Genomic DNA, 21,201 nt, shown 5'->3' with positions numbered 1-21,201 from the left:
AGATATGCTGCCGCATTCAAGAATGCTCATGTGAGCGATTATAATGGGGAAGAAATTAAGCTCTATCCCACAAAATATGGAAGCAGCAATTTGATGTGTAAAAGATTCCTTGAACAGCTAATTCTAAAGCCTGTCTTGGTCAATACCCTTTCTAGCTGTGGAAAGCTACAGGTACTGCTAATCTTATGTTAAAAGTTGGCCAATAAACATCTTGAGAAGAACAAGCTCAAGAATTGTATTGCACGTTCCCAGAATTGTGTAGTAATGACTTGGGAAACATACATTCTGGCTTTTATAAACATCTTGGCATGAAAATAATTTAATTAGGAAATCCCAGAATCCTGTTAGAATGGCTTCGGGAAGAATGTGCAGGCTTTTACAGCTGTCCTTGCAGCAGCATTTATATATTGTCATCCTACAGTGGTGTGACAGGAAGCAAGATTTCTGGCCAATTCAACCATCCAAATGCAAGCTTCATTGTACACCGCATATTAACATGTGGAACTGAAAAATAAATTTTAGCATTACGTAATACCCTGCATAAACTTTTTTTATGTGTAATGAGTAGGCTTATTGTGCAATGACTTGCCCAATGCAAATGTCCATAACATGCAGCAAACAGTTACTGCCTGATCTTGCAAAAATGGCTTTACCGACTTATAAAATAAAGTACATGCATAATTATTTTACATCATTTCAAAATACAATAGTAAAGGTGACCACAAAATGAAGATGAAGCTGTTGTAGCCACAGTAATCCAGGTCTTTTCCCTATAGGATAGCACTGCCTGCCCACAGATGTTTGGACTGCTGGACGCCTCACATGAAGGTTTTCCCTGAAATACAGCAGTAAAGAGAAGAGCTAGTAAGCCACCCTTTATTTATGATGAAAATGTGGAATTCAGTATTTCAAAAAAAAAAAAAATGGGCCATTGCCTTGCTTTGGTCACATTTTATAAATTTAAGCACTCATTTCTTGATTAATCGCTACGCTATATGATCAGAAATATTTTGCAATACAATATTATACAACACAAAAAAAGAAAATACTGCTGTATTGTACCACGTGTTCATAAAACCATTTCTAATGCTTTTCTAACAGAATGGCCTTCACTATTAAACGGTATCGTCACATACCAAAAAAAAAAATTTGAAATCCTGCAACTAGTTCTTGCAATAAATTAGAAGCGCACTGGAAGCTACACAGCAAAGCCCCCGAGGAAATATGTGTCGGGGTTCCTTGTGGTGGCCTGCAACGAACTGCACTATGCAGCACCCTGCTGCCATTTTGGAGGCCACACATAGCTGATGCAACTACATCCACAGCAAGGATTAAATTGTTTTTCTGTCTGAGATGGGGGACATTTTTCATTTTAAGTCAAAATTAGGCATGTAATCAGGAAATAGCATTCTTAGGCCATCCGCTTTCAATCGTGACATTAGAGAAGCGATTTTTCATTCAGTTTGACGCAGAATTGCAAGTTCACTGCTGCATGCCGTGCTGTAATATTTGGGTCACATGTTCGCTGCAGCTTCTACAATAGATCTGCAATGTTTTCCCACTATGTTCACATTCTCCAGAAGAGCATCCCTTTCATCTCAGTACATTGCGCACGGCCACAAAAAGAGCGATTCATGACTGCAAAGTAATAGACGTTCAGGTATTCAGAAACTACACTGTAGACTGTTTCGTTTGTCACATATGCACACCAGCCTACATTTCGTGAATGCTCGATATGGAATTGTAAGCATGAGTGATCGTGGGCTAGCACATATAAAAACAATTTGACGTGGACAAGCCTAGATTGAGGAAGTCAGGCATGCGAATTTTTTTTAAAATAAGGAGTCAGATTACCACGTAATGAATCAAGACAAGCTGGTGCATTGAGCCATACCATGATACTTCTGCACCTGAAGCAGATGCTGTTACTGCATTTTTTTGTACACACTAAAAAGCACTCAGTGATGCAATTGTTTTGTTACACTCTACAGATTGCAAAATTACACATGATGACAAAATGTGTACTTAAAAAACGCTAATGCTGTGACTTATTACAGGTAGTTGCACTGCTTGCTCAGAATTATGTGGCACAACTCCATGTCAGCCAAGGCTCTTCCTCCTTTTAGTCTGAAAGCTACATAACAGCAATGGAGTAATATACATCAAATATTTCAGGTCGTTTGGAGCTGTGCATTCTGTTTTGCCACCAGTGTGACCTAGGGCTTTGCACTGTTGAAGAACAGCAAAATGATTTTACTTATGAAAGTAAGTTGAATGTTATTTATCAATTGCCTGTGGGTGCTGCTTGAGCTTTTCGTATTACCTTCCTGTTGGTCAACTTAAACTGTTTTCAAGAGCGGGTACGTCTATACAGGCAGCTCCTCCATTTTGCACTTGCGGTTACTACCCAAGAGATTCAAGATGGCCTCATTTTGCGATTTCAAGAGCAATGTAGTTCAAAACGCTGTGAGTGGCCACTGATATGTGCAGATCAAAGTTCTATATAATGGTTTCCAATTTCTTGATCATTAAAAAAACTTTTCCACTGCCACAAAGATTTTTGATGGATGGGATTAAATTTTGGCAACATCTTAATAAATGAAGATAAATTACTTAACTGGAAAAGATAACATATTTTTGAACACATGCATTGCAGACTGTGGCATGCACAATTATTTTTAACACTTAAGCAGTGATGCAATAGTTAGTTTGTAAAAAGGTGGAAAATACCAAATTTCTCATTTACCAAGTCAGTTATAACAGTTCCTTAAGTGCATTACCTGTGTTACCATTATTTGTGAGCAAACTAAAATAAAATGTATCAAGATGTGCAATCTTCCCGGTTGAAGTGAGGATACCTTGACCAGTTTATTCTGCAAATGGACACAAATGTACAAGATTTTAAGGTGTGCTTGCAAAATTTACACAGACGATTTTATACTATCTTAAAAATTTTTGTGGCTACATTCTAACTGTTCTGCAATGCCTTCAATTTAGAAATCACTCTGAGAATGGCTTGGTATTTCACCTGTAAAAGAGAACATTCTACACATTTTCTTAAACTTTGTGAATAATTGCCTGGAAACTGCAGCTGTAAAAACATCTGCAGGCATTATTAGAATCGGAATTTCATTTTCAGCAAAGTTCTGAGTATGACTAGTATCCTCTGAAGCCTTTTGAACACCAGCTTAACTCCATGTAATACTCCCCAATTGATTTGTTTGAGTCAAAACACATCACACAAGAAAAAAGTCAAAAGAACAAGGATAGATGCTGCATTAGTCCCAGTCTCTATCCTTTCCATCTTTCACTGTGCGCTTCCTACATGAAATCATGTATTATGGACTGATTGTGAAATAATTAAACAATTTCTACATTGCTAACTCTGCTGATGCATTAAATATACCCCGCACAGCCACTTTTGTCTACAGACTATATACCGTATATGCCCGCATAATGCACGTACTTTTTTCACAACATGCCGAAGCAAAGTTGGGGTTCACGATCATTACGCCGGGTAAATTTTATGGGGGCATTTTCGAAACAGGAAAAAGTCGAAAAGTACCACGATACGACGGTAATAATTTGGAACATGCGGTCGATAACTTATCCTTGCAGCAAAATACACGTGTGCCATTTGCATGCAAACCGTAAACTCACTCCGCATCGAAACCACCTGACTTGCCGCTCTGGTCGCTGGCCGCTTCATCCGCATCGTGGTTGCACCATAGAATAAAGAAATGACGCGTCACGGCGAAACGTAACGCGCGCTCCGAACAGCGATCTCCGATCGTGCCCGAGCTCCGGTCGTCTGCCGTTATCGCATCGTCACGTCGTGTACCTGTTTTGACAGACACGACGTGCGCGTCGGCGGTGCTCATCGGCGTGTCAGCTTATCGGTGTGTGATCAGCGCGTTTCCGTTTTGTGAGCAGATAAACTGTCACGCAGCAGGTGCACATAACTCGACTTAAGGTCCATCACACGCATCGAAACCCAAGGCAGACAGAAACGCGAGCCTTACAGACGCGCGAATTCGACACTACGCTCGTCTGCGGCCACTATGCCGATCAACTGCGGACTTCCCGTGCGCCGCGTCCGACCAACTCGGCCGCGCATCTCATGCGCGCGCTCTTATTACCCCAGCGTAAAGTACGTGTAATGTTGCAGAGAGCCAGTTGCGTTTTTTCTCCCTCGAATCTACGACATGCCTTCGAGTCGGCACTGGCGGAAAGAATGCGCAGCATTAAGTGCGCTTGCAGATGCACGAAAGTCAAAGATTGTAGTCTTTCCGAAAGACTACGGCAAGACCGTTCGGTCGTGAGAATGCACGGTAGCGAAGTTGGGGGTGCGTTCATTACGCGAGTAAATACGGTAGTTTCTGCAGTGATCATGCGTAATTTTTACTAACTCATTTTATTTTACTGCGCTAATTTTTCAGGTATGCCAGCACAAAAGCTGCAATAACCATCAATCCTGAACGTTGTACACACACCTTGCGAGTCCAATACAAGACTTCAGCGAATCTGACATTAGCAAAATGTACAAATTAGGCTCGGCACTGTGCAGCTGTTGAGGTTAGTTCTGACAAACAGACTCCTACATTGGTGTTGTGACTGTGACACTAACAATGAATCGTGGCTGCCTAAAAAACAAACAGGTAAACGGGTATACGTACCGTAAGGAACTGCACTGTATCTGCTGGCGCTGGTCGTCGTGAACGTGAGCAAACCACGAGCGGTGCTAAAATATAAATCGGACAGAAGTCGCGAAGGACCGGCGAATGAGCCGCTCCGAATTGAAAACTTTACTGAGAAACGTGGTTCTGTATGAAGAAAGGAATGTTTTGCAGTCTTCTGCAGCCCTAGAGGAGCACGGCTCAACGCCAGTTACCTAAGGTGCCTAAATTGGCCTGGGGTCTTAAAGTAGCGAAAGTCTAATCTTGCTGCCGTGCTACGCAATTGGTGATGGCATGCGGCTGGTCCATTTGAATCGGGCGGCTAGTGCCCCTGTGAAGGTCTTCGCAGCAGCGCAGTTGGATATTTGACGTCATTCTGTGCCACGTGATAGCTCACGGCGAATAGCGGCGCGAGCGACACCGGAGAGGCGATGCGCAACTTACGGTTGGTGCGGCGAGTGGGTGCAAAGTAGCGGGTGCGTGGGTGGCGTATGCTTTGCTGTGAGACGCGCGACAACGAGAAATACTGTGGCGGCGCTACGATCGAAGTGGATTGGGCCGCATGAAGGTCGCGCCGTTGGAAACTACTTGCGATACTTCTCGGAAGGGTCATTCGTACTACTTCGCGCGCTGGTATATGCGTTCAGACCCCTGAGAGTGTTTATAAATGCATATGGCATATATCTATGTCTTAGGAATAGACGCCGGTTTCTTTTCTCCATTTCATTTTTTAATGACGCTCGGCGACTACGCGTGCAAATTACTGCCGCATCCTGTTATTGTGCGGTTACCTATGGAGAACATCTTACTTGTTCTTCAAGCATCATGTATGTATCGCATTTTTCCGCATATAGTTTTCCATCAGCAGGTCTTGTGAAACGCAGACGCAAAATTCTGCTGGCCACTTCCACTAAAACATCTGTCCCATCCGGCGCCCTGTACTCAGATTTATGGGAAGTATTCTCATAGGAAAAAAGCTGCAGTGCAACATTCCATTCTTGTTTCCGTCTTCCTCCCGTGACAGAATGTTGGTACGGGTTGTTTTATTGCGGTCGGACCTCGGGCGGCGAAAACAGTTTCGGCTAGCCTCTATATGTGTGCTAATTAATTTTGCTGCATAGTGGATATGGCGTTGCGCTTTTAAACTCGAGCTCACGGGTTCAAACCAACCGGTCGCGTAATTCGATGGGAACGAATTAAATGGCAAAAATACGCGTGCACTTCTGATTTGGTGCACGTTGAAGAACCCCAGTTAGTGAGAACTGAACAGTTTGCTTCATAATCGTATCGCCAAATTTGAAACGCCAGGATTTCTTCAAATAAAAGAAGAAAAAAATGTAGCGGCGTCCTTCGGTTTTTCTTTTTGTGAGGGGTGCAAACGAAAGAAATTATATTAGGGTCTGACTTACGTACACTCTGTGAAGGACGAGCAACAAAGCTGTGGGGTGTTTTAGCTCAATCTATGCGTTATTATTATTGAAGGACGGACAACACATGTCTATTTTGACTGTAGAGTGATTTATTCTATTATGAAATAGTTACGTGCGCAAGTAACGCCGCATGGCAGACAAGTATTCGACAATATTTACAAGTTCGGCTGTGAACTACGTAATTATGAAAAGCAAATGTATGAAACTTGGCGTAATGTGAGAGTCATATTGGCGGCTAATGGTCATTTAGTTTGTTTTGGGATAGTTTCCATAAAACAAGGGTTACAGCCGTTTTCTGTAAACATACTTCCTCCGGAGACGGCCATGTATCGACAGAATACGGGAATTCTGTAATGTTTACAACTTCGCTGTGAACGCCTAATTGTGACAAGTAAATGAAACCCGGCATAATGATAGTCATCTTCGCGGCCAATTTCAGTATGGTTTTTTCCGTGGTACCTATATTACATTCAGAGCTGTAGAGCATTCACGATAAACTGGATACGAACACGCAGAGGCGTCGCGGATGATGGAGGAGGAGGCTCGAGTTTTGTGTCAGCACACGGACACGATCCTGCGGGCGAAGTAGCCCTTAACAGCTTCTCTGCAAAAAATTTAATGAAGATGTTGCGCCTGTCTTATATTAGCTACATGTAATGCTGTTCCCAGCTGTACGACAACTAACCAGCTTCTGTATTATAAACGGCTGCCTTCAATTATTCAGTGCACTACCATAGCGACAATAGAAGCATTTAAAGGAACGGCACGCCTCACATACATTGGAGCTCTCCTGTGTTCGTTCAAGAAATTAAGGGTGGTACCACATTTTGCACCCAGCTTTAATGGGCTGCAGGCATGGCGAAACTAAAAAAAAAGTTTTCCTTGCCTGAATCAACTAAGCGGCAGGAACTTAGTCAACAGAATCGATTAGCACCCGTGTGGTTTTTCTCTCGGTAACTGGTGCGCAACAGCTACGACCCTCCAGAAGCACATTCATTCGGAGTAAGAGTCCTCACTTGCACTGGCCCTTAACCTTCGACACTTCAAACGTGCTGTTATGCGTTACATTCGAATGGAAACAGCAATTCAAGAATTCTTAATAATGAATTCTGAAGTCGAATAGACTGTGGATAACAAATACCATTCGATTAGACTGTTTCTATACTTCATTTCGCCTGCTGGAACTTTGAAGGAGATCGGTAAAGACTTCTTGGTCTCCACGATTCAGTTGGAGTACATAGGCAATATCTTTTCCCTAACTCGATATTAACGTTCAAAAATATCCTTTTTTCGGAAAGTCGACTGGTTCGCCTGAGGCTGCAGCGTGCAGCTTTTAGAAGAAATGCTTATTCTGGTCTGGAGTTTTCACCTTTTCAATCTGTGCATTTCGATCATTTGATCATTTTTCTCTTGCATATATGTCGTTAGTATATATGTACCCTTAGTTTACCTAGAAGTGCATTGGTCATCTGCATCTCTTCGCGCCACGCAGTTGATAAACCTCGTTTATTTCACTATAATGTTGTGTTCGATCATTGTCCCTGATAGAGATTCCACCAACAAGAGGGCTTAAAATGACACGATATCAATAACATTTTCTTTAGTAGCTTCATGTTGTACGTAGGCGGCTTCTGTGGCAAAAGTTTAGTGTTACTTTTAGAAAACAGTGCTAAAAATAGTTCACGTAGCTAAAACAACATTTGGTACCGGCCGACAAGAGTCGGAGGCTCACCAGAGCGAATAAACCATAAAAAAAACACAGATTTTTTGCGAGAAGTGCGTCCGCACAACAAACGCGCGCTCGCTAGCAGACGACGCATTTGATGACAGCAAAATTGAAGGCGTCATGTTGTATAAACCATGTCTCATGTATGTATACGTAGCAAAAATGTGTCTTTATAAAGTCGTGGTTGAAGTAAAGCACCATTGCAAGAGCGTGCGCGCGCAATCTCTCTCCGTCCGCAGCGAAATTAAGTTGAATATGCCGCGAAGCGCGTATCCGCCCCAATCCAGTTCGCTCCCAGCGCCCTCCCACAAGTTTTTCCACACGCGGCACCTCAGCTGGAGTACTAGAATTCTACTATACTCTACCTCGGCGGGAGAGCGCCGTTCGATCCACACGACCATTGTCTAGGTCCCTCTAACAGGAACACTACCAGAGGTTTTTTTGCACCTAATCTCGCCCTTGCTGCTCTCTGCGCATGTGCCGCCTTCTATTCTAAGGCACTGTTATCCTATCTGAAGCGTCTATAACACTGCGCAACTTGTCTCCGGCATGGTCTAGTGGTTAGGATACCTGGCTCTCACCCAGGAGGCCCGGGTTCGATTCCCGGTGTCGGAAAGTATTTTTTTTTGCGCTTATTTCTATTTCTTTTTATTACTTTCTATAGTACGTATTGACGGGGTACCAGGTTAGGTTAGGCCGGCGGTGAGCGAAACTGTCGCTCTCGCCGTTCTGCCTTCCGCCGCCGACCTCGCGCCTCCGTCGCTATAACAACGCGGCGCATGCGCAGATAGCAGTGTGTCTGTGTGTGTGGGGGGGGGGGGGGTGAGTAAATGTGCAGAAAACTTCTCCCGCCTCGATGCCACGCCTCCGGACAAGGTGTTGACACGTCTAGTTGCGTCGCGATAGTGTAACAGTGTGTCGGAACACGTAAAGGTGCGCTATGACCACGGCGGACAGCGGGAAATTAGGATCTGCGCTCACCGAGAGTGTAACAAATTCCAATTTTCATTGAACGCTTACAGTAAAGCAATACTAAAATGAGTTTCCATCCCTGTAGATAAATGCTCGTTTTTGCTACGGCTTCGCTTACGCTAGCAAATTTGTTTCGAACACAAGGTTCACGCAGTACGCTCGCATGGCTCTAGCTAATGCGCTGATTTCTTTGACACTGGCGTAAAATGCTTACTGCGCATGAAAACGGTCGCAGCGCCAACAAATGACAGTGCACCGGACAAGGAATAACGAACAAATAACCCAGAAACACAATAAATCACAACAACAAACCCGAAAATCCCCCCACCTTCCCTCGGACGTTTCTGCTGTACCCGGGAATTCGTACAATCTTCGGCATGAATTTCTACCAGTGCCTTCTGTCTGCACACGACCGGCCGTGATAGCGAGACAGTTGGAATTGGGTTGGTACATGATAAGAGTAGAAGCACCAACTCCCGCCCGTGAAAGCGGCCTCAGCACGCCGTGCTTTCGCTAACGATAATGGCGCCTCTTGTGGGTTTGAATTTGTCACAGTGAATGGAAACCGGATTAAAGCCAGATGGTGCTGCTTGTAGTTGGAAGCGTCACACATATCCCGATGCCGGCGGTCCCTCTTCCATCCGCTCGGCGCGAGTAATTCGCGGAGGGAATCGCATGCGGGGGGCCTCTCGGTCGCCGCGCAGAAACTCTAATTGTCCGAGGCTCGTGCTGTGGTCACGTGGCGTTTGAGTAATAGTAATGCCGACGCATGCGTGCGCACATGCACGATTGTGTCGCGAGCATTGATTCGATGCTCATCGGTGCCCCCGTGCGATAAGCGACACCCGCCAGAAGCCGCATCGCCCCTCTTTTGTTCACGCGCTCTTTACCCCGGTGACGCAACGAGGCAGATCCGTTTGCAGTAGGGGCGAAAGTCCTGCGAATGGTGCCCAGCCCTGACCGAACCGTGTAAGGTAGGGGGGAATCTTTTTGGCGGGCCAGCACTTGCCTTTGTATTGCCTCTTCCCCTGTCTTTCCAACGATTTCCTTGTTTCTCTCGAGACGCGATCTATCTTGGTCCGGTTTGTGTCTTGGAAAGCTACTAGATTGCGCTGTTATTTATGTGTACTTACGTTACGCAAGTTATTTCATGTGTAGCATATCTGTGGCAAAAGCACGCGGAATGCGGGAGATGGAAATTCAAGACGATGAGCAAAACGGCTCCGGCTTTCACCTTGTTCTCGTTTCGCTCGCATGGGCAAGTATCTCTTCACATCCGGATAGTTATTCCGAAATTTCGCTATGCTAAAGCTTGACTTCCCTAAAATAGCTACATTTGGAGCTAGAGTTTGAATAAAGGAGCTAGAACTGCTACTTGTAGCTAAATTAAATTTTTGGTGGCTAGTCGAGTCCAATAAAGTTGCTAGATCTAGCTAGAAAACAGCTAAATTGGCAACACTGGCAGTGGCGTAAGCGTTTCAGCGAAGAGTACGAACCATAGTGACAGTCGCGAGCCAGGTTGCATCTCAACTATGCATACAGGACCGTAGTTAGCATGCCGCACGAAGCACTCTGGGCATGCATATTAGCTACCGTGCAAGCTGTGAAAATGTTCATTACTCCTGTCTGTCTTTAAGTGCTTTCAGGCACTTGCACACCAATGAAAGACGTCGGAAGGCTATAAGACATCAAGATGAAAGGGTCCTGGCAGCAGTAAGTGTAAATGGGAATGACCGATTACAAAAACCCGTAGGAGAACTAGGAAAATGTGACCACGTTAGAATCAGGCTGAGCACCGATCCTGCTTCTCGATGTTTTGTAGGCAAAAGCGTTTTGCATTTACAACATGGGCCCATTTTATAACTCGTGCCGAGTGTAAATAAAAAGTTACACCTGGCACGAGTTATTAAAAGGTGATATGCATGTTAAAGTGACTTCTATATTTTATTGAAATTTTGTGGTTTCATGTTTTTGATAACTTTGTGCTATAGCTGTTTACACCTTGCGGTTTTCCGCGCGGACATGTTGCTGCAATAATTTATCTGGAATGCAGAATCATCCAGTGCCATTTGCTGTTCTGTGCTTAAAGCCAGTTGTTTTCTTTGGCTACCGTATTTTTGCACGACTCGGCGCTGGCTGCGGCGTATCTATATGTGTGTGTGTTATGATCGGCCTGCAGGGGTAGTGCTCTGCAAAACTATCTCAGCCCGCTGCAGGTGCTTCGATCGATCCGCGGTGGTAGCGCCCTTCGGAGAACTGGAGACTACGGCAGCGTTACTCCACCATGCGCCTCGTTCGGAGAATCGGCGACGGCAGTAGGGCTGGCCACGTTTGGCGTCCCGTGTATTGGTGGTTAATTTGCCGGGTCTAGATGGTCTCTGCAGCAAGAAGAGCTACCCTAATAAAAGGGTGCTTTGCGGTGCGTGGGCCCCAGGATTCGTCACAGACTGCTGACACTCGTGGCGACTACAGGAAGCCAGCTCCGGAATTTCGAGGCGCCGGCTGGGGTCAGGCGTGACCACCTGGCTACGGTGACGCGCTCAACTCGGGTTCTGGGAATCCAAAGTGCGTACGCGTGTGTGTGAGCTCTCCTCCAAGTCGGGTCGACTCAACACCTCTAGTAAGTTCTCTAGAGGGTGTTGGTCGACTACGGCCCAACGACTATGGACAGTCCGATTGGACAGCCGTTTTCCTCACCTACGGATTTAGGGAGAACGGAGTGTTTAAAGCGGCTATTTGCCGACTGCTAGGAGGTGCTCGTCATCGTGCTCTGTGACTGTGCTCGTCAGTGTTTGGAGTTTCGTGCTCGTATGTTGTATGCTTCGTCTTGCGTGCTCCATGTGCAAGTCACGCTAGACTGTCGAATGTCTCTCGTTTAAAATGTGAATACTGTAAATAAACCCTGCACGCCTAGTTCCTCTCTACGGCCTACAACCACAACAGTGTGTGAGGCATGGAGGAAGAAGAAAGTTAGGAGTGAGGAGCAAGTTTATTTGACTAAGGGATTCGGGCCCGTAGTTCCCAGGGTCCCCCACTACACACTTGTGAGTTCATGGAGTTCCATGACGTGGGAATGTGACGATCTTCTATCTGGCCGGGTCCGCCGAGCGCAGCAGGGTCTCCCATTCCTCCCAGGTGGTCAGGAGCTCCGGGCCCCGCATCGCGCGACGTGATTGAAGCCAAGCCTGCCGGTCCAACACGTGATCGCACGTGAAGGTGCCCGGTGGGTTTTCGTGTTCCCGCTCTGCAGGCACAGCCATGGTAACGCAGCCGAACAAGCGCGCACCGAAAGAAAAGCTAGTGGCATATCTACGGAGAAGCAAACGTCTCAGTAAATCTCGATTCTTGCTCCCTGTCTCGACGGAAGAGGTCACGTGTTGGGCAACCATTGAGCAAAGGGCTGGCTTCCGGAGCGTTCGCTTGCCAAGGCTGGCTGCGTGATGTAATGCTCTCTCCTAACATTTTCCTTCCTCCACGGTGTGTAGGAGAAGTGGTAATAGTAGAGTGTATTCTAGTACACTAGCAATAGCAACGGTCGTTTCCCTTCATCGGAAACGCGGTCTTCAAAAACAATCCACTGGTGAGCAAGACCCAGTCGGGCAAACCCCGCCATCGAAAGCCACACCGTTAGGGCTAGCTCTAACCCAGGCGCCAGCCGCCACCGCGAAAGCCACGTCGCAAGCTACCTGCGAAGAGCGCGGAGCCGGAACACCTATTTCTGAAGACGCGGCTGCAAGGAGCAGGCCTCGCCGACGCGCGCCTCCACTCCCGCACACTGACATGAAAATCATTATCCGCCCGACCCCGGGCCTCATAGTTCGAAAACTACAGACCCACCAGGTGGCCAAGGCGATCGTCCGAGCCACCGGAGGTGCGCCGACCTGCAAGGGGAATGATTTCATCGTCCGCCTGCGACACGGCTCGAACATCATCGTGAGCACCCCTCACGAGGCCGCGGCGGCCACCCTCATGAAAATTATAAGCCTCACCTTTCACGGACGATCACACCCTGTGAAGGTGTATCTATCAACACCCGAGGGCCTGCTTAAAGGTGTCGTACACGGCATCGACGCAGGCACCGGCGAAGAAGAGCTTATGGCGAATCTTCGGGTCCGCACACACGGAGTCCGCATCGTGCGGGCCCGTATGCTCGGACAATCCCAGACAGCCCTACTCCACTCCCAGGTGCCTAGATTTGTGTATTACTACGGAGGGGAGATGCCTTGCCGAGACTACCAGCCGACAAGGCAGTTCTGCTCCATCTGTAGAATCACCGGACACCGACCAGACGTCTGCCCCAACCCAACGGTTCGTGCGTGCAACGTTTGCAACCACATTAACCCAGACGCCGGACACACTTGTGTTCCGAACTGCGCCCTGTGCGGAGGGGCCCATCTCACGGCCGCAACAAAGTGCAACAATAAGCTCAAGCGCATTCCACCCATATGGAAGCCTGCCTCCACCACCTCACCAAGGTCACTCAGTCGACCAAGGCGGCTGACCTTCGCCCGCGATTCTTCAGCTCCGAGCGGGAAGACTCCGACTACTCAGTCTCCGAGCATCTACGCATCCCGGTCCGGTTCCAACCCAAGGTCCAGGTCCCGCTCCTGCTCTCGCCGCCGGTCTCACTTTCGGTCGCCCAGACGGCGATCTCGGTCGACGCCCAAACAAGGACAGCAGGCAGCACCAGCCACCGCGGCACTCAAAGACAAGGGGCCCCAGAAACACCACCGAAAGACCAAGGAAGCCTCAATCAAGAGGACTACCACCAAAGAACACGAGGTAAGCTGGGCAGCAGTAGCCTCCCCCTCGTATATAAAACCACAGGCGCCACCATCTGTTAAATTGGAACAGGAACTCGCCACCATGCGCGCACAGATACAAAAACTCACACAAGAAAACAGACAACTCAAACAAGCGATACAGCTCACAAATACCACAAGAAATGGCTCCGCACAAGGACATCATTGACCTACAAACCCATGTCGATGCCATCCGCACCCAGATGGAAGCCTTCATGGACGCTACACGCGCCCAATTGGAACAAATAACACAGACTGCAATACAACGCACAGATGCAGCAATAAAACACGGAAGCCACTGTAGATAGCAAGCTTAGGAACCAGCTTCACTCCATAAAACTACGGAAGACGCTACGACAGAACCTTTACAAGGCCACACCTGTAGCAGCACCGAACCAAATCGTAACATCACCGACCACAACGTCCAACAATGCCTAGACGATACAGGCAAGTCAAAGAAAACTTAGAAATTTGGCAGTGGAACTGCCGTGGGTACCGGAGGAAGAAAGGGCTGCTGACACAAGTGATCGCCCATTCCTCAAAGCCACCGGGGGTCATAGCCCTACAAGAGCCCGGTACCCGACTAACACTACATGGCTACGAAGAATACCACACAAGTCAAGACGACAAGTGGAAGGTAGCCACACTAGTAGACAGAAACATCACAACCATACAACACAAACCCATAGACGACATGGACATACTACATGTACTTCTCGAAATAATATACAAAGGCAACTAGAAACAGAGCGCCTTCATCCTCAACATTTGTTGTCCCCCCAGTCAAAGGTGGGCAAACATAGGAAAACTCTTTGGGGACACCCTCCGCCTCGCTAAAGACAGTGCCCTAGTCATCATAGGTGACTTCAACGCTCAGAACACGCTATGGGGGTACCAGAGGCAGGATTGGAAGGGTCTCCAGCTACAAACACTAATTGAACAGTGTCACCTCACACTCATCACAGACCCGAACATAGACGAGGGAAGGGAACAGCGTAACACGCGACACCACTCCCGACCTCGCCTTCATCACTCAAACCACGCGAGCCGAATGGCTCAAGACACTCGAAAACCTAGGCAGCGATCACTACATACTAAACATAACACTACAGACTGGACGCCTACGCAGGCAGATCGGCACAGCTAAACTTACTGACTGGCGAAAAATCAGGGAAGCCCAAGAACAGGACGCCGACACAATCACGAACCTGGAAGACTGGTGCGACAATCTCCGTCGACATAACGCCACACAAAGGAAATCGCCAGAACGGAAGAGACCCCAGAGGTGAATCCCCACTTACTACACCTGTGGGATGCCAAAAGGGACCTTACTCGCCGCTGGAAAAAAACAGAAATATAACAGGAAACTGAAGACGCGCATAGCACAAATAACAGCGGAAGCAGAAGAATATGCCATGCAACTCGCCTCAGCGAACTGGTATAGATTCTGTGACTCCTTCGGTGGCACGCTGGACACGGCCAAGACGTGGCACATCCTCAAAGCCATCCTGGACTCCACGAAAACCAAAGGACACAGGGCTCTGGAACGGTTACTACACACCTACCCAAGCAGCCAACAAGACCTCATCGATGCCATCAAAACCAAGTGCTATGGAGATCCCACTCCCACACAACCATGTAGAACACCCTACACACGACAACCCAACCCACTAATGAACGAACCTATCACCGAAAACGAATTGAGAGCAGTAATCGCAGCCACCATCCGTAACACAGCGGCGGGCACGGACCAAATCACGAATTCGATGATCGGAAACCTGAGCGACAAGTCTACCTCAGCGCTCACGGCCTTTCTCAACCAACACTGGGAACAAGGTACGGTACCGGCGATGTGGAAACACGCACGAATAATCATGATCCCTAAACCGGGCAAGAAATTGGTAATTGAAAACCTCAGACCCATATCGCTCACGTCCTGCCTCGGCAAGGTGTACGAAAAAATTATAAACACGAGACTACAGAGACACTTGGAAGATAACAAACACCTGCCGGATACCATGTTCGGTTTCCGCGCAGGCCTGTCCACGCAAGATGTGCTACTTCAAATCAAGGAAGAAGTCCTCAGTAACGTTTCCCGAAGCGGCGAACACGTCATCCTAGCAAGAGACATCAAAGGGGCTTTCGACAACGTCAGCCACCAAGGAATCCTAGAAGGGCTGGCCAACAAATGCGGCGAGCGAACGTACAAGTATGTTCAGAGCTTCCTGAGCCACCGCACGGCAGAGCGCAAGATGGGAGAGATCCAGACTCCAGTGTACCACCCTCCCAACAAGGGCACACCACAAGGTGCTGTCATCTCTCCCACGCTGTTCAACGTTGCCATGATCGGTCTCGCAAGCAAACTGCAGGACGTGGCAGGTCTTCGGCACGCAATCTACGCAGACGATATAACGCTCTGGATCACAACAGGGTCCCTCGTTGAAAAAGAACGGCTGCAAACTGCAGCAAATCTCATGCAAGGCTACGTCAGCCAACGGGGTCTACAATGCTCCCCCGAGAAATCTGAGCTCCTACGAGTCTGGCGAGGCCGGGGTAATACCACAGTCCCCACAGACCCAACAAGAAGACTCGAGGTACGCCTCAACGGGGGCCTCATACCAGAGGAGCCATTGCTGAGGGTGCTGGGCATGTGGCTGCAGTCCAATCAGCGGGCCACACACACCCTTACACTCCTTAAAACTAGTGTCAAGGCGATATCACGCATGATCTCCCGCGTAACATCCAAGAACAGAGGCATGAAGAAAAGGGACACCCTCCAACTGGTCAGTAGCCTGGTGGTGAGCAGAATCACATACAGCCTGCTTTACTAGCACCTCACACAGTCCGAGATAAAGCAGGCCGACACACTTTTGAGGATGGCTTTGAAGACCGCTCCGCCTGCCGATGAGTACATCGACTGAAAAATTATTGGCGCTAGGGTTGCACAACACCCTCAGCGAACTGACAGAAGCCCATTACGTCTCGCAACAACAGAGACTTGCGCGGACTCGCACGGTCCGGCAGGTCCTACAAACCTTGGGGTTCCCAGCAATAACAACACGAAACCAAGAAACCTGCTTGATACCTCGTCACGTCCAGGACAGGTTTCACGTTGCCCCGATACCACGCAACATGGACCCTAACCTATACTCCGGCAGGAGGAGAGCAAGGGCCCTGTACATGGAAAAAGCGTTCAGGTTCAGTACAACGGCCCGTTTTACGGACGCCGCCATGTATGGGACGAACAACAAGGGCGCAGTTGCAGTGGCATGCGACCACCGAGGCCACGTTACCTCCGCGGCATCGACCCGCCCCTGCACGATTACGGAAGCCGAAGAGCTGGCCATTGCGTTAGCCATCCGCGAGGGCCTACACGCAAGCCAACCATTGACGATCCTCACGGATTCCCAGCAGGCCTGCCGCAACTTCCTACAGGGTAAAATTGGAAGACTTGCTGCAGAAGTTCTAGCCGGAATACTCAAGGAGGACTCTGAGAACTTCACCACCCAAACCATCATCTGGGTACCGGGCCACACTGGCATCACGGGCAACCTGCAAGCCAACAGAGCAGCTCGAGGATTCGTACATAACCGAGCACTCGTCACGCCGGCTGCAGAAGACCTGGACCCTGTCGACCTCGAGTATTCAGCCATCGTGAACTACCACAGAGGGCGTCGATTGCGATATCCACCACCCCTTCGAAACCTAAAGACGGAAGATGCCGCTGCCTGGCGTAGGCTCCAGACAGACACTTACACGAACCTACACATATTACATCGGATACACCCCACAGCCTACAGGGACGAATGCCCATGGTGTCTGGCCACACCAAGCCTATACCACATTACGTGGGAGTGCACACTACACAACATAGAACACCCAGACACGAACACAACGAGGGAGCAATGGGAGGCACTGCTGTCCAGCTCGGCCCTCGACGACCAGCTCAAGCTGATTAAGAGAGCTGAGAAGATGGCAAGAGCCAGCGGAGCCCTGGACTAAGGGCCCCGACCATTAGCGGTTTCTCTGATTATTCTTTTAATAGAGTTTATCTATCTATCTATCTAGCAATAGCAGCACGAGAGCTACGGAGAGGGGAGAGCCTTCGTCTCCGTCACGACTGCCGCTACTCAAGAAAGCGTGCGCCGGAGACGGGAGAGGGCTGCGGTGGGAGAGGAGGACATGGGTTGCGCGCTGTTTGTCGCCGAATGCCAACTAAACGCACGTGCTCTCGCGCCAGAGCTTTGTGTCGTTCGATGGTTTAGATAACGTGTCTAGCTTATATAAAGTGGAGTGCGATAAGTAGTTTAGATGCTGCGGTTGGCGCTCCGTAAGCGGTGTTAGGAACCATGGTCCGTGTAAACTGCTGTTATAATTTTTTTTTTGCAGTTCCAGAGCAGCGGGCTCACCTGACGCGGCGGTGATGGCGAGGAACTCCCCACCGCGGCCTTTGAAACAGTCCCCCGAGAAGGAGCAACTTGCATGGTCCGTCGCGCAGACGCCGACCCAGGCTGGAGCGGTCCAGCTCGAACGTCAAGTCTCGAAGCTGCGTGAGAGCGGCCACATTGCTCGTCGCGACGACGTGGCCATTGGCACCATCGCCCACACTTTCGGCAAACGCGTGGTCACATGGTTACACACCCCCAAAATTTAAAACAAGTCCGGATACGGACATTTTCCGGAAAGCTTTTCCGGAAAAAGTCTGTTCGAGAATGTACGCGTTTGCTGTATGTTTGTGCAATAAGCGCAATGAGCGGACTACTTAAATGGGCCCTGAACCAAACCCCGGGCTTAATGAAAAAATACATTCTGCAGATAGCATGGGCTGATGTAAACATCACTGCCACAATTTGCGGCCGTGCGCGAAGCGTGGAGCTTGAAGTCACCCTTTATTTTCATACCCGGCCTTCTCCACACCCGTTTCGAAGCTGCCGCGGGCATACCGGTGACTTGCATTCAAACTTGTATATATCGTCGAAGAGAAGATTCCCATAGACAGCTGTTATTGGCTGATAGCTGACATCAATCAATAAGGTTGTTTGAATTAGTGCGCTCCTTCCTACTGTTACTGTGTACATTTATTGAGGCTGTTTAAAAATCCAGTCAATTAAGTATCGTTATGTAATTTGAATGCGAAAGGATGACTTATCGAATTGGTTACGTCCATGGCACGTGACTTTATACATTATCACGTCCACAACTATGATCCACCTTGCTATCCACAACTATAGTCCACCTTGCTATAATTTGTACCAACCTTAATCAACTTTATTCACCTTTCACTTTACTCCACCTTACTCTAACTTGTTCTAACTTTAATTCTGTGTTACCACTGATGTCATACAAGACACCGGTGACGTCACTGATTTTTTTGTTGCCACTCGTTACGGACAACACCATTATATGCCGCATGCGACATATAACGGTTTTGCTTTAATAAACACGCTGAAGTAAGCGAGAGCCTGCATTTCACATTCCGATGAGAGAGATAGAAAACATTTATTTGTCATGAGATTGGGCGACTTCCTCGCAGGGTTGAGCCCTTAGTTCAGGGCCCCATTGGCTCGCGCCACTCCACGTGCCCGTTGGATCAGCCGTCGCTGCTCATGCGGGTCTGAGCTGGTCAGCGCAGTCTCCCAGGAGGAAGGTGAAGGAAAAGGGGAGTAACCCGGAGGGTGTGGGCACTCCCAGGTGCAATGGTATACTGTGGGCTTTGCTCCACAATAGGGACAATATGAGGGATATTGTGTGGGGCGGAAGAGGTGTAGGTAAAAGAGGCAGGGAAATGAATTAGCTTGAAGCTGTCGCCGCACGACGGCATCTTGGTTACGGGAATTATGTGGTGGAGGAAAGTGTCTCCTGGTATCTCTAATATTGTAGAGTTTCAGTGGTTCGGTCGGTGCGTCGTCTGGGCTGGACAGGTCTTCCAATTGCGCCCGGTTAGCGAGCTCTCGGGCTACCGCATTAGCGCGTTCATTACCATGGAGAGAGGTTTACGCACTTCCGTGAGTACGACAATCGTATGTACTATCGCCACATATCGTCTGCTGACGCTCAGGCGGGCCCGCTCGCGTAGGAATGAAACTTTGGCCAAGCGGCTTATCGGGGTTCGGGTCGCGCTAATACCGATCACTTTTGAATACCCAACTAGCCTCGGACCACACAAAACTTAAGGTCAGATCACATGTACGCATGCTAGCGTGCGCTCGCTCCTGGCCGCTCTTGGCTAGATGCCTCGGCCCACTTCGCTTCGTATGGTCAGAGCACCAAGGCGAGGAGCGAGCGGCTCTGACCTTGAGTTCCACGTGGTTAGAGGCTACTTGAGTGCCCGAACTAATAGAAATAAGCGAAACCCGACGGCAGCGACGCTGATAAGCAGTGTGGCCAAAGTTTCTACGCGGGCGGACGCGGCCGAGATTTCGCAGTCAACAGAGAGGTTTAGCTTGTCCGGTATTCCGGTAAAACGCAGGCGGAGGCGTAAACGTGAGTGGTCTGCATGGTGCAGCCATCTGGTGGCGCAGTGCTGAAACAGACGGAAACAGCTAATGTTGCATCAACCGAGCATTATGTTCTTCGCTGTTGGTGTAAATTTTCGGCACTGGCGTAATCGCGTTGCTGCAGAAAATTGCTGCCTGCGTTTACCGGAATACCGGAAAAGCGAAAAACCTCTCTAATAGCGGGCCGCTCCGGAAGTACACTAGTCGTACTTCCAGAAGTACGTCTTACCTACCTATATACGAAACGCAGGTTTTCGCTCACTTCAGCCTGTTTATTATGCTGGGTTAATATACTAACGCACGGTAACAGGAAAAAGAAAACCTTGATTGATGTCACCTGTTGGCCGCGTATGGTATCTGCTGTATTACGAAATGAAGCGTCCACAAAAAGAGGAGAATGCTTTTGAAAAAAAAGCGTTTATGTAAAAGGCGATTTTGCTCTCCGCTTGCGAGCTCCTCGCGACGCGCGCGACTGCAAAATTTGACTTGAGATGCTCACAGCAGCGTATGCTATCCGCGTACTGAGCTATTTCACCAAGCCTTAAGGGTGGCTCGGGAACCATTAGGCGCTGTAATGCCCAAGGCACCTTCTGTATACGGCGCCGTTTGAGACCTTGAAGTTCAAATTCGCGCACGTGAAACACAAGTATAGAGACATTAATATGCTGGAGCCAAGTCTCAGTTGTGGATAGCTTACAAAACCAAATACTAACCACCATGCTAATTATCTTTGCTCATACACATTGTTCTTACTACAAATATACTCTCCATGACGAGTAATAAAGGTGAACAAATTCTGTGAATGTTCCTTGCCGTAGAAATGTGTTTCGGCATTACAGGGTAAAATACTCCCAGTACTGTCTTTGGATGCTTTGGACAGCAAGCTCTGAAAAGTAAGTATTAGAAGACATCAGCAATCAGCGGCCTCACAAACGGACAACAAAGCCTATAATGGTACTTGACTAATACTATTTTCACAATGCATCCTGAAGCCATAACATTTTTAGTAACATTTTTATAACATTCTTTAGTAACTCGTGACTCAACTGGTGCCTGTGTATTCATTGTGCAGCATGCCACTGTTAATGTGCGCCAATC

General features: G+C 48.3%; 1 non-coding gene across 1 annotated transcript; it reads left to right on the top strand.

Moving 5' to 3' along the window:
- The first annotated feature begins 8,375 nt into the window (after positions 1 to 8,375).
- On the top strand, positions 8,376 to 8,447 carry TRNAE-CUC (transfer RNA glutamic acid (anticodon CUC)). Its single transcript has one exon. It is a non-coding gene; the product is annotated as a tRNA-Glu (tRNA).
- Positions 8,448 to 21,201: the final 12,754 nt, after the last annotated feature.

Source organism: Dermacentor andersoni, chromosome 10 (genome assembly GCF_023375885.2).
Source record: "Dermacentor andersoni chromosome 10, qqDerAnde1_hic_scaffold, whole genome shotgun sequence".
NCBI classification, from domain to species: domain Eukaryota; kingdom Metazoa; phylum Arthropoda; class Arachnida; order Ixodida; family Ixodidae; genus Dermacentor; species Dermacentor andersoni.
The sequence above is the reverse complement of the archived record's forward strand: the minus strand, read 5'-3'. Positions and strand labels throughout refer to the sequence as shown.